The following is a 13716-nucleotide window of genomic DNA, read 5'->3' as shown; positions in this document are numbered from 1 at the left end:
ATCCATCTGAACGGCAATGAGAGGGGTACAGACCACACGGCAGAATCCATCTGAACTGAAATGGGAGGAGCACAGACCACAGGCAGAATCCATCTGAACGGCAATGGGAGGAGCACAGACCACACAGCAGAGACCAGCCCAAAGGCTTTTCTTGACAGTTGCCATCTAAGAGGCGCAGTCTCAAGTAACACCCTGAAATTTGTGAGTTATTCCTTCCCTGGGCCTGAACGTGAAGATTTCTGCTTGCTTAAACTGGTCAGCAGTTCAGAACAAACCCAGTTCCCTTGGGCTCTGAGCCGGATCAAAGGGGAACACTTATTTTAGCCTCTGTTATCAAGGCTGCATGGCCACCCCTGCTGGGAAGTGCTTTGACTCCTTCTGCTGATTTTTCCAGAACAGAAATGGCAGATTCAGGGTAACATCTAAATTCCAACCGTCTTACCTCATTTGGGGGAGTGAGGCTATTCTTCAATGGAAATATTAGAAAGCCAGGAACATGCGTTTTAGACACGGAGCTTTCAAGTATTTGCACATTGTGTTCAGCTTTGCATGTCCGGAGTCGATCTGGGAGGTGATCTATGGGTCTTTGCAGTACTCTGCCTATCAATGAGTAAGAATTAATTTCTTCTGTTTCTCACGAGAAGAAAGTTGAATTTCAGTAATGACAAACATTTCCTAACATTTGTTGAGGGATTACTACATACCTGCCTCTGGTCTAACTGCTTGACATGTATTAACTCAGTTGATCCTCACAAAAGCCCCATAATGGAAGTACTGTACTATTTTATTCTCATTTTATAGATGAGGAAACTGAGGCACAAAGAGGTTACTAACTTGTCCAACTAGTAAATAGTGGAGTTGAGATTTGAATCCAGTCTCTCTGGAGGTGAAATAATCAAGCTGCCCAGTTTATTACTTGTAGAAATTTAGACTTGGTAACAATTCTTTGTTCATTTTTTTAATAACCTGTATCAGTTTTCAATTGCTGCCATAACAAATTACCACAAAAGTAGTGGCTTAGAAAACAATGTCATTCCTTGTTCTGGAGGCTCGAGTCTGAAAAGAATTGCACTGAGCTGACGTGAGCAGGGCTGTTTTCTCTGGAGACTCTGAGGGGAAAATCCATTTCATTGTGTTTTTCAGCTTCTAGTGGCCACTTGTACTGCTCGGCTTGTACCTCCCTCCTCCATCTTCAAAGTACATCACTCCACTCACAAGACCCTAACTCCTCCTTCCTCTCTCTCATGAGAACTCCTGTGATTACACTTGGCCCACCCAGATCATCTGGGATAATTTTCCCATCTCAAGGTCCTTCATCCATCTGCAAAGTCTCTTTTACGATATAAAATGGCGCTCAGGGTGATGCTCAGACCGGGCGCAGTGGCTCAAGCTTGTCATCTCCGCACTTTGGGAGGTCGAGTTGGGCAGATTACTTTAGCCCAGGAGTTTCAGACCAGCCCGGGCAACATGGTGAAACTCCGTCTCTACAACAAAACAAAACAAAAAACCCCACAAAATTTTAGCCAGGTGTGGTGGCATGCACCTGTTGTCCCAGCTGCCTGGGAGGCTGAGGTGGGAAGATACTTGAACCCAGGAGGCAGAGGTTGCACCCAGAGCTGAGATCGCAGCCTTGCCCCACCCTGGGTGACAGAGGGAGACGCCACCTCAAAACTAAATAAATAAGTAGGATAAATAAATAAATAAATAAATAAATAAACAAATAAATAAAATGACATTCAAAGGTTCTGGGGATAAGGATATGGACTTATTTTGAAGATAGTATGTAGCCACCACAAAACCCATCTGTTTGCAAACAAATAAATAGTTTTTAAATTTTTTTTTTTTTTTTTTACAATTCTTACAATGAAAGTGTAAACCAAAAATAAAATTCTAACCCCCTCAGCCAACTAAATACACCCCTCCTCTTGGCCAAAGGGATTCCAAAGAAACCTGAAAAACTAGTTCAGGCCAGGATGAGAAGGGAGTGTGCCACGTGCCTCATTATACTCTCCTGTCTTTGGAATTCAAACCCAGCTAAGCAGCATTAACATTAAAACAGAGATGGCTGGCCGCAGTGGTTCACACCTGTAATCCCAGCACTTTGGGAGGCTGAGGCAGGTGGATCACCTGAGGTCAGGAGTTTGAGACCAGCCTGGCCAACATGGAGAAACCCTGTCTCTACTAAAAATACAAAAATTGGCCGGGTGTGGAGATGCACGCCTGTAATCCCAGCTACTCAGGAGGCTGAGGCAGGTTCCCGCTTGAACCCGGGAGGCGGAGGTTTCAGTGAACCGATATTGGGCCACTACACTCCAGCCTGGTGACAAAGCAAGACTCCGTCTCAAAACAAACAACAACAACAAAACATTAAAACAGAGATCTTAATACTGACAAAACAGACTCTGTAGCGATAAGATACCAAATTTCCACCTGTCCGCAGCATAGCATCACATGACAGATAGCAGGCCCTGAAGGAAATCGAAGCATTTTACCCCAAAGTAAATTTCTTTGATGTATTTTGAAATGTCCCTGCAAAGTTGTCTCTTGTGGGGCAAATTTACATTCTTTAGAGAATCCCTCTCCCTTTCCAGGTCTTCTGCTGAGCCTGGGCATCTGGCAGGTTCTAATGGCCTGAATAGGAAACATTTGCCACCTCTTGCCTCCAAGGGCAGCCACCTCTGAGGCTTTCTGTACATAATGAGAACCTTGGTCTCCACAACCCCTTATGTTAACCTAGACATGCCTTTCTATTGATTCCAGGTCTTTAGATTAATAACCTAACTCAACCAACTGCCAATCAGAAAATCTTTGAATCCACCTGTGCAGCAACAGAGTGAGCCCTGAGTTGTTCCACCATTTAGGACCGAATCAATGTATACGTCACATGTAGTGATTGATGTCTTAGGTCTCCTTAAAATACGTAAAATGAAGTTGTAACCCAGACACCTTGGGCACGTGTTCTCAGGACCTCCTGAAATTGCATCATGAGTCATGGTCCTCACATTTGACTCGGAATAAAATCTCTTCAAATGTTTTTTTTTTTTTTTTTTGTCAACAAAAGGTATCTATAAATGAGGACTATTGGAACTGTCATGCTAAGGAAAATATTACAAAGCTGTGTTATAGGATGGGTGAAGGGGAGGGCCACTGTACCAGAAAACTCATTTATGGCTGTGGCTGTCTTTGAGAGGGAATTAGCACACACAAAGCACATTAGATCATCAACAGAACAAATCTTTGAGAGAGATTTATTATAGGAATCTTTTTATATGGAACTCTGAACATTATGGATGATGTCCTACCAGATTTTTTTTTTTAAAAGACAGGGTCTCACTCTGTTGCTTAGGCTGGAGTGCAGTGGTACAATCATAGCTCACTGTAAACTCGAATTCCTGGGCTCAAATGATCTTCCTGTCTCAGGCTCCCAAGTAGCTAGGATTTCAGGCACATGCCATGATACTTGACTAATCTTAAATATTTTTTTTTTTTTGTAGAGACAGGGTGTCTCTATGTTGCCCAGGCTGGTCTCAAACTCCTGGCTTCAAGTGATCCTCCTGCTCAGCCTCCCAACACATTGGGGTAACAGGTGTGAGCCACACTGCACTTGACCCTACGAGAAATTTGACAAAAATGCAGAACCAATCTTCTGTTGTCTCCTGCAGAAAAGAGTATGAAATATAATGTAGACCATTGCTTTAGGTAGCTGAACATAATGCAGCGTGCTTCAGGGGCTTAAATTGACGAAGGGAGGAACGATTGTGCCTGTCGTAATCTCATAGAGGCTATTCTTCACTTTCCACACAGAGGCTGATGACCGCAGCTCACTTCTGGCTCTTCATTGCTGTGGCTCTTGGATCCTGAGACAGAGCAGGGACCCCTCTTCGAGGTCTGTGAGTCCCCCAGGCATGGACATAAAAGAAAATCTCGAGTACCTTCAAGGAAAATTCCAGGCACCTAGCTAGCTTAGAAAAGTGAATGAACAATTTGATAAGCAAGAAGGTAATAGCAGTTTTAAACAACAGCCAAAGAAACTAGAGCCAGAAGATGTTTGGCTCCCTATAGAAATTAAACCTAATATCATAACATATGTTCCTGAGCTATTTTTCAGAAACCTGTATCCCCACAAAATGGAACCGAGGACACACAGACCTCCGATAAGGGAGAACTGAGGACTGAACTCTGATTGCCATTAGAAATTTCTTTCTGAGGGGCCTGGAGAAGGTCATACCCATAAGCCAGAGCTAACAGTCTTTTTTGCTAATATTCTTTTTTGTTTTTTAAACAAAGCTCTCTAACCAATTGCAAATCAGAAAATCTTTGAATCTACCCTGACCTGTAAGCTCCACTTCAAGATATCCCACCTGTTTAGGTCAGAACCAATGTGTAACTTCCAGGATTGATGTACAACTTTGTGTGTAGCTTTCCTGAAATTTACCCCTGCTTTTTTTTTTTTGATGGTGTTTCACTCTTGTTGCCCAGGGTGGAGTGCAGTGGTGAGATCTTGGCTCACCACAACCTCTGCCTCCCAGGTTCAAGTGATTTCCTGCCTCAGCCTCCTGAGTAGCTGGGATTACAGGTGCCACCACCGCATCCAGCTGATTTTGTATTTTTAGTAGGGACAGGGTTTCTCCATGGTGGTCAGGCTGGTCTCAAACTCCTGGCCTCAGGTGATCCGCCTACCTCGGCCTCCCAAAGTGCTGGAATTACAGGCATGAGCCACTGCGCTGGTCTACCCTGCTTTTAAAAACCATTACCTGCAAGCCACCTGGGAGGTCAGGATTTAAGCATTAGCTTCCTGGTCCTCCTTGCTTGGTGCTCTGCAAATAACTGTCTTCCTTTTCACTGCTGAAAACCTCAATGTGTATATCTGGTCTTACCAGCTGGGTGGGCAGACCCCAGTTCGGGTCAGTGATGATCCTTCTCAGAGGTCAGGTCTCTAAGACAAAAGCATGGTGCTCTCCCAACCTCAGGCCTGCCCCCTTTCAAATCTGTGTAGATGACCCACCCAACACTCAGCCCCAAAGGTCCTTTGGTATCTGTGCCTCTTGCCTCCACTCCAGCAAATCCATGTCCAACATCCATGTCCAGCTTTGACATGGGAACTGTGAAAGGAAAATAAATCTCAGGACTCCAGGCTCTAAGCAAAAGTGAAACGTCAAGCTGGGAACCACATCAGGCAGATCTGTTTCCCATTTTGTTCCTAAATAAGACAGCCTCAAAGATCAAAAAAAAAAAAAAAAAAAAAAGCTACATACCTCCTTCACAATTTGTACATTAGGAAATTCCTTCACCCTAAAATAGTTCTGCAGAATTTCACCCTGACCATGTAAATTGACAGCATATCTTCACAGGTATGGGACAAAGGGCAGAGTTCAAAGTCATTTCTCTGCTCACCTGAGACAAATGCCTATCAGATTTCTTCCTCTGTGTTGGGAAAAGCTGAGTGTTGGGAGACGCTGAGGCAGGGCTTGCATATCTGGCATAACATAAAAGAGTCTTGGAACATGTCCGGGATCCAGGATCTAAAACCCCTTGAGGTCTTTGGAACACCAAGCTCTGTGCTAAAGGGTGGAAGGCTGCCCTGATGCACCATAATCTAAGCCCAGGGCATAAAATCCCTCATGCCTTGGATAGAATCCAGGGCTCGTGGCTCTGGAATGCGTCTAGACTTGCTGGCTCCTTGCTCCTTACTCTCCCAGGATCGATTGTATCTTGAGTTAAAAGAACTTGCTCTCCATTATCTCAAGTAGCAGAGCACATGCTAAACCATCACAGCCGTGAATCATGTGCTTGATGCAACACGCCCTTTCGACCTCCACATTCTCACCACCTGTTTCTTTGTTGGATTACCAATAAACAGCGTGCGCTCCTGGAGCTCGGGCCTTCACAGCCTCCACAATCTTTGCTGGATTACCAATAAATAGCGTGCGCTCCTGGAACTCGGGGCCTTCACAGCCTCCACAATCTTTGTTGGATTACCAATAAACAGCGTGCGCTCCTGGAGACCGGGGCCTTCACAGCCTCCATAATCTTTGTTGGATTACCAATAAACAGCGTGCGCTCCTGGAACTCGGGCCTTCACAGCCTCCACAATCTTTGCTGGATTACCAATAAATAGCGTGCGCTCCTGGAACTCGGGGCCTTCACAGCCTCCACAATCTTTGTTGGATTACCAATAAACAGCGTGCGCTCCTGGAGCCTGGGGCCTTCACAGCCTCCACAATCTTTGTTGGATTACCAATAAACAGCGTGTGCTCCTGGAGCCTGGGGCCTTCACAGCCTCCACAATCTTTGTTGGATTACCAATAAACAGCGTGCGCTCCTGGAACTCGGGGCGTTCACAGCCTCCACAATCTTTGTTGGATTACCAATAAACAGCGTGCGCTCCTGGAGCTTGGGGCCTTCACAGCCTCCACAACCGCAATGGCCCCCTGGTCCCACTTTACTTCTCAAACTGTCTTTTTCTCAATCCGTTGACTCGACCAGAGTTTGTCACCCCCATGACCTGGTGTTGGGTCTGATCCCCCCAACATTCTGCCTTATGTTTATTTTATATTATATAAAAATGCAGATTGAGTCAGATGAATGCATAAGTGACTATTCCTCTACCTACTTCTCACATGTGAAGGGTTTATCAAAGACTCAGAAGCATGCCACTGCTTGCCTCCTATTGACCCACACTTTAAAAATTTTTTTCCACTTTCCCCAGTGTCTGTCTTTTCCCCTTATATATTGAAGCCGTCACAATCATCTTTGGAGAAAAGTACAGCCCTGTCTCCTGGACGCATCCTTAACCTGGGCAAAATAAATTTAAGTGCTAACTTTTATTTTGTATTGCCAAATGCAGACTACATGGACAGAGAAAGAATATGATATAACCAAGTCTACAAGAAATGACGCAAAATAAAAAAGGGAAGAAAAGACACACACATGCCCCAGACAGATATGAACAGATAGAGGGAAACTGAGGTAAACTGAGGTAAACAAGACACACAAATACAGGCGGGAAGAGGCAGATAAACAAACAACAAAACGGAAGGATAACATTTTATTAATGAATGTCTCCATCTTGTGGTCATTCATTCATGATGTAGCTACTAATTAAGTCAAGTTTTTGTTTCCATTGTTTATTCATCCATCCACCTTTTCATGCATTCATCCATCAATGCAACCAATATTCTTGAGCTCATACTATATGGCGGGTCCTATTCTAGTGCTGGGGATAAGATAGTGAGCAAAGCAGAAGAACATCCCTGTCTTTGCACAGCTTTCATTCCAGTTGGGCAGATGGGTGGTAAATTAGATAAGTATAATGTTAGGTTGTATAATGCTAAGAAGAAAACAAAGTAGGGAAGGAAATATGAAAGCCTGTTGGAAGATGGAGTTAATATTTTCAGTAGAGTGATCATGGAAGGTCTCACTGAAAGGGTGACTTTTTAGTGAATGCCTGAAGAAGGGGTAGGGGAAGAGCAATTCAGGAAGAGGAACAAGTCGGTACAAAGCCTTTGAGTGGGAGTGTGGCTGTTCAAGGAATGACAAAAAGATCAACTGGGGCTGGAATGTAGTGAGCAAGGAGGACAGCTGGGAGGTGAGTAAGGAAAAGAGCAAAGAGAGTAAGCAAGGAGGAGAGCATGGAGGACAGCAAGAAGAGGATGAAGGTGAGCAAGGAGGAAAGAAGAGTGAGCAAAAGAGTAAGGAGACAAGCAAGGAGGTGAGTAAGGAGGTGAGTAAGGAGGAGAACAAGGAGGTGAAAATGGAAGGTGAGCAAGGAAAAGAACAGTGAGTTAGGCAAGGAGGTGATCCAGGAGAACACGCAAGGAGGTAAGCAATAAGAGTGAGCAAGGAGGTGTGCAAGGAGAGTAAGGAGGTAAGCAAGGAGATACGTAAGGAGAGTAAGGGAGTAAGCAAGGAGGTGAGCAAGGAGGAAAATAAGGTGAGAAAGGAGGGTAAGCAAGAACAGAAAGCATGCAGAACAGCAAGGAGGTGAGCAAGAAGAAGAACAAGAAGATGAGTAGGAGGATAACCAAGAAGGTGAGCAAGCAGCAGAACACTAGGAAACGAACAGCAGGCCCACATTGTTCTGGCTTTGGCATTTTCTCTGAGCGAGGTGGGTGACACTGGAGGATTTTGAGCAGAGGCAAGTATGTCATATGACATGACTCTGGTTGTATTTTGAGCAGAGGCAAGTACATCACATGACATGACCCTGGTTGCTGAGATGAGAGTAGGCTCTAGGGGACTAAGGCTGGAAGCTGGGAGAACAGAAGGGCTATGGCAATACTACAGTGAGAGATGAGGCTTGGATCGAGGTGGTGGCAGTGGGAAAGGCAAAAAAAAAAAAAAAAAAAAAAAAGTAGAATTCTGAAGATACTCTGAAAGTAGATACAACAGGATTTTTTAATGGGCTTGACGTGGAATGTGAGAAAAAAGGGACAATAAATAAAGATAGAATTTCTTCTTAATTACCAGTGAGGGAGCACTTGTGTAGACTGTAGTCCCTTTGTTTTGGCCAATTTCTCCCTTTTGGAGTGAGAGTTTTTAGCTAATGCCTGTACCCCCATTGTATCTTGGAAGTAACTAATTGTTTTTTGATATTACAGGCTCATAGGTGGAAGGAAATTTCTTGTCTCAGATAAGACTTTGGATTGTGGACTTTTGAGTTAATCCTGAAATGAGTTAAGACTTGGGGGACTGTTGAGAAAGGATGATTGTATTTTTCAGTATGAGGAGGGGCCTGGTGTGAGGTGACTGGATTGCAGGGGTGGATTTCTCCCTTGTTGTTGTTCTCATGATAGTGGCTGAGTTCTCATGAGATCTGTTTGTTTAAAAATGTGTAGCACCTTCCTGTTTGCTCTCCTCCTCCTGCTCCAGTCATGAAAGACATGCCTGCTTCCCCTTCACCTTCCACCATGATTGAAAGTTTCCTGAGGCCCCCCAGCCATGCTTCCTGTACAGCCTGCAGGACCATGAGCCGATTAAACTTCTTTTTTATAAATTAGTCTCAGGTAGTTCTTTATAGCAATGCAAGAACAGACTAACACAGGGTCTTTGAGACCTGTCAGTGCCATTTTGATTTGTGGATACCTATTTTTTGGGGGGGTGCAGGGCAGCAAGGGGAATGAAGGCTGGTATGTCCTACTCTGTCATCTTGGTGATATCGCTCTCCTAATTTCATGTAAAGTGAACTCTCACTTCATATCAATTTCAAAACTAAATTCATCCAAATTAAGTAACTTCATTAACTGTGTCCACTCAGTATTATGAACATAATAAAACAGTTATCACAAAAATTGAAAATCAACTCTAAATTTATAAATACCAACAGAATGTTTTAATGTTTTTATAGTTTTTACAGCCACTTTACATAACAATGTTGATGACAATCAAAATCTTCTGCCTATTAGAATGTTAAAAAGTTAAAAGAGTGTGCGGTGGCTCACGCCTGTAATCCCAGCCCTCAGGGAGACTGAGGTGGGTGGATCACTTGAGGTCAGGAGTTCGAGACCAGCATGGCCAACATGGTGAAACCCTGTCTCTACTAAAAAAATACAAAAATTAGCCGGATGTGGTGGCAGGCACCTATAATCCCAGCTACTTGGGAGGCTGAGGCAGGAGAATTGCTAGAACTCATGAGGCAGAGGTTGCAGTGAGCCGAGATGGTGCCACTGAACTCTAGCCTGGATGATAGAGAGAGACTGTCTCAAAAAAAAAAAAAAAAAAAAAAAAAGTTAAAAGTGTGTGAAATCATTATTGTTTGTCTTGTAAAAAGTTTCCATTTCAATATAATTGTCATATCTTTTTACCAAGTTTACAAATAAGCTTTTCCTTTGATTGGAGGCTAAATTTCAGCTCATGTGTGAAATGTAACATCAATGAAAAAACATAAATTACATTGCCCATTGTGGTCTTTGATTATTAAATGTTTGGCAAGTATTCCTTCTGTTTGAAGAAAATTGTGAATTGGAATTAATAGTATAGTAAATCTTTGTAAAACTTTTCCATGATTCATCCAACGAGCATTGGCAAAGAACACACGTTCATTAAATTCATTGTCTTCTAATTATTCCACAAACTGGTGGCGATTTATGGCACTGACACATATAAACTCAAGGATTTTAAAAAAACTCTATCCATGACACTTTTCATAGAGTCTGTTTGAGAAAACTGAGAGTAAAAATTTTCAGGAGAACAAAGCTATGAATAAAAGCATTTGCCTCTTGTTTTAAAATTCCAATAAATCCTGATATTTGACTTCATATATCTGGAGTACAAGTTGTCATGAGAGAAACAAATATAATCACATTTAGCTGAAATTTTTTCTTTGAGAGATATAAAAGATTAAAATGTACTTATGCCATGAGTTTGATTTTTGGGGTCATGATGACATTTCTCCATAAATTAGGAAGTCCTTTGAGAACAAAAGCCATTAATTTGGTTAGTGTTCTTGTATTACACAACTAATCTAAAGTTAAAGAAGAGTACTTGCAGTTTTTCAAACTTTATATCAATTGACATTTGATATCATTCAAACAATCTTCTGTTTTACATGCTATAGTCGGTTGGCTTTAATTGGAGGTCTTTCACTTTGGGTAAAATAAATTATGGCCTTTTACTCATACTTCAGTTATTTAAAAAAATAGTAGCTGAAAATTAAAATCACCCTGGTTAGGGGGCATTTAAAACAACACAAAGGACAAAAATGTGGGAGCAAGGCCAGGCTCACCCCAGATCAGCTGAATCTGAATTTCTGGCAGTGGGCCTGGGATAAGCACTCTCATTTAAAGCTCCTGGATGATTCTGTAATAAGTAGTCAGCCGTGGACCGGGCGCGGTGGCTCACGCCTGTAATCCCAGCACTTTGGGAGGTTGAGGTGGGCGGATCACGAGGTCAGGAGATCAAGACCATCCTGGCTAACATGGTGAAACCCCATCTCTAATAAAAACACAAAAAATTAGCTGGGAGTGGTGGCACGTGCCTGTAGTTCCAGCTACTTGGGAGGCTGAGGCAGGAGAATTGCTTGACCTGGGAGGCAGAGCTTGCAGTGAGCCGAGATTGCACCACTGCACTCTAGCCTGGGCGACGGAGTGAGACTCCGTCTCAAAACAAACAAACAAACAAACAAACAAAAAGTAGTCAGCAGTGAGAACCAGGGACCTTGGCTTCTGATCATCTCTCTGGTGGATTGAAGGGAACTGTTTTCCATCACAGAGCCGGCTTGTCCTCAGCTCAGTGAGTCCACCCTGTTCACCCAGGGCAGCACTTTCCATCCCTCACAGAAAGATGCTTCCAGCCAGGCCCATATATTTACTGACATTTTCCTCTCCCCCACTCCTCCTACCATTAATTTCAGCTACTGCATCTTAGCCTCCGCCCACCTCTCCGTGTCCATGTCTCCGTATTTCTGCTGCCACATAGTAAAGGTCTCCTCAAAGTCCATCTAAAATCCTAATCTTTCCTTAAACCCACAGTCTTCTACTTTTACCCTATGTCCAAACCAATCCCTCAGGCTCCTTAAGCAGAGCGCTTCTGCTCTTCTATGTACTTCTTAAATTGCTTTCTAAGCATTTGAACTGCACATGTCCTCATTCTCTAAATGCTTTGGGACCTTAAAGGCAAGACCCAGAGCTGATTCGCTTCAACTCTGACCCACTTTATGCAAGGCTGGATACACAACAAGTAAACTCACTGAATGAGTAAATAAACGAACAACTAAATGTAACTATGGAGAAATTAACACTCATGAAAGAATACATAAACAAAAAAATGCAGGTTTAATTCATAAATGGAAGTGGCTAGGCCCTTGCCAGAACTCAATGAAGTACCCTCCCCAGGAAGAGAACAAAGAAGATGGGAGATGGGGGTCTGATTCTGGCCCCGTTTCTGATGGCTGATTTGCAATTTCTACTCTTGTTAGCAATTGGAAAACCCATATAAGAAGTTATCGTCTCTTTGCATAGGTCTGCTTGTATGCATCTCTTCATTTCAACGGCTACATCACGAATACCTGCAAGAAACCGTAAGTGAGATGTCCACTCTCTCCTCCCCTTCCTTATACTCAGCATTTTACCCATACAGACTGGGCTGGAGTAGGATATAAGTCAAGTCACACTCTGGTGTGATCCACCTGACAGGGCTCTCTGTAGCAGAGGCAATGAGCTGGAAATGTGTCCTCCAAACACAGGACTTCCAAATTCTTAAATCTTTTCAAAATCTACGTCAGTCACATATTGGCATATTTTCTAAACTTTATATGAACTTTTTTCCAACTTACATTACCACTTGGGATAGCATACGCTTTTATAGACACTTTACACCAACAGTAGTAAGAAGTCCTAATGACTTTGTTAGGAGTATCCTGTATGCTACGGATACTCAGGGTAGCTGGTGTGTCTGTGTTTCAGTTACGTAGACTCTTTGTAAATTTAGGAACATAATCTAATCTCTTATTCTTGGTCAAAGTTATCGTTTAAGAACTAGCAATAGACATAAATAAGCTATGACTGTGACTGTGTTCCCTGCCTTTCAAAGCACCTTCAGACACAGTCTTTCACATGGCACATATTCTATGCTCTTGATGATTTCATCTTATTTCTTCCGGGGTGTCAACAGCAATCGAGAGATTGCTATTTTAAAGCAAATACATCCCTCTTTTGTTATGCAAATTACAGAAAGTAGAAACATAAGAATCCAAGAGGCCAACCAATATGGTTAGCCTCTGTAGTTGCCTCACTTAGATGAACTTCAGGAAGGGGGAGCTCCCCAGAGTCAGCAGGAGGATATGAGCAGGTAAAGAGGAATTACGGAAACAACCCAACCCTCATGGTACTCAGCCCACTGCATTTCGTGCTATTCCACACTATCATTCCTAATTCAATTCTCAGTTAAATGTCTTCAATTAATTTAGAATTTTGTATTGTATTTTCTTAAAGCAAGCATAGTAAAATATAATTTGCAATCTCTTCGAGGAAAGTTTAAGCTTGGTCATTGCTTCTCTCCAAAGCCTTTATTTTGAAAATTTAAACAACAACAACAACAACAGAGAGGAAAAAAGCGCACATTGCCCCTGGGTTTTTTCTTTTTTTTCTAAACCTAACCAAAATTTGCAGAAGATGACGATTCCTCCGATATGCTGAACCAACTTCCTCAAAGCTAGCAGAGAGCCTGTCAATGAATGCACGTATCAATTCAAAAATGAGTGAATATGAGAAAGCCAGTTGGACATACTCAAGAGTCAGACCACTGCTGTGTCCTCATTTCTAAGAGATCTGGACAAAAGCTGATTTCTCCTCTACCTTACCCTTGGAACACAGACCCCATAGGCTTGGGAGAGAATACCAGTACATCCGAGAAAAGTACCTGTGTTGATGATGCCAGAGAATTCAATACACTTTATTTTATCTGCCGCACACCATTTGAGTTCTGGATCGCATTTCCTTCCCTGCACTGCAAAGCATGTCGGGCACTTAAAGCCACTGGAGCTGAATTCATCAACATCCTTCTCCTCTAGGTCACTCATCATAATCTCCCAGGAAACTGTTAAAAAAAGATAGACAACAGGCTAGTTATTTGTCACTGATAAGCAAATGTACTCATTCTTATAGAACAGCCACTAGAACTAGATCCACCCATCCCATTCACCCTTCCCTAATCTTCACCCCGCCTTCCTCATGTGACACTTTCAAATGCATCCAACAACACTAGAGTAACTATAAAAAT

At 42.8% G+C, this 13716-nt stretch overlaps 1 long non-coding RNA gene across 1 annotated transcript; it reads right to left on the bottom strand.

The window, feature by feature from the left end:
• Window positions 1–11756: 11756 nt before the first annotated feature.
• On the bottom strand, window positions 11757–13502 carry LOC112608238. Its single transcript, XR_003115968.1, has 2 exons — window positions 13357–13502; window positions 11757–12004 (listed from the first exon to the last, which is right to left on the bottom strand). It is a non-coding gene; the product is annotated as an uncharacterized LOC112608238 (long non-coding RNA).
• Window positions 13503–13716: the final 214 nt, after the last annotated feature.

The sequence above is a fragment of the Theropithecus gelada genome, chromosome 1 (assembly GCF_003255815.1).
Source record: "Theropithecus gelada isolate Dixy chromosome 1, Tgel_1.0, whole genome shotgun sequence".
In the NCBI taxonomy this organism is placed as follows: domain Eukaryota; kingdom Metazoa; phylum Chordata; class Mammalia; order Primates; family Cercopithecidae; genus Theropithecus; species Theropithecus gelada.
The sequence above is the reverse complement of the archived record's forward strand: the minus strand, read 5'-3'. Positions and strand labels throughout refer to the sequence as shown.